This window comes from Clytia hemisphaerica, unplaced genomic scaffold (genome assembly GCF_902728285.1).
Source record: "Clytia hemisphaerica strain Z4C2 unplaced genomic scaffold, Clytia hemisphaerica genome assembly, whole genome shotgun sequence".
Taxonomy (NCBI): Eukaryota; Metazoa; Cnidaria; class Hydrozoa; order Leptothecata; family Clytiidae; genus Clytia; species Clytia hemisphaerica.
In genome coordinates, this window is record NW_027103897.1 from 232,828 (window position 1) to 233,463 (window position 636).

Here is a 636-nt window from a genome sequence, read left to right on the forward strand (position 1 = left end):
TGAAACCAGTGATATTTGATTTCTGAAGACGTTTTATGCTTTGAATAATACTGGATAGGTTTGAAAAAAATTATCATTTCAAGATCTATTATGATAGATTATTTTGTTGCTCGTGATTTCCATGTGTAACATAAATTTTGATTAGTTCTCTGAAAGTAATTCGCAAGTTTTCACAAGTTTTCGCAGCATCTTGAATGCCTAGCTATCGATTATTAGGATCTAAGGAGCACCGGCTATTCTGTTTCTAAGTCATTTTTAAAGACATTTTGTTATCATTTTAACTATTATTTTGATAGTTTTCTAACTTTTTGAACTTTTCAATTCAAATATGTTATTATGTGGCATTCACAAATGAAAACTTTCACATTTTCATGAGTTTGTACGGTCCAGGCCCTAGGAATTTAGCAGTCCACCATAGAAACGAAAGGTCATTTTCATATGTAAATTGTGGCTGATCTATACATTTGCCCATAAAGATTTTTTCAGGAAGTAAAGTAGACCCAATGGAGAGACTTTCCTGAAAATTTCAAAAAATTCTGGTGTTGGCGTAAAGTTATGGCCTTCCGGATTTGGAGGGATTTTCGGTTTTTTGCTGTGGTCGCAACTTTGGCCGCCATTGAATTCCAATATGTCGGT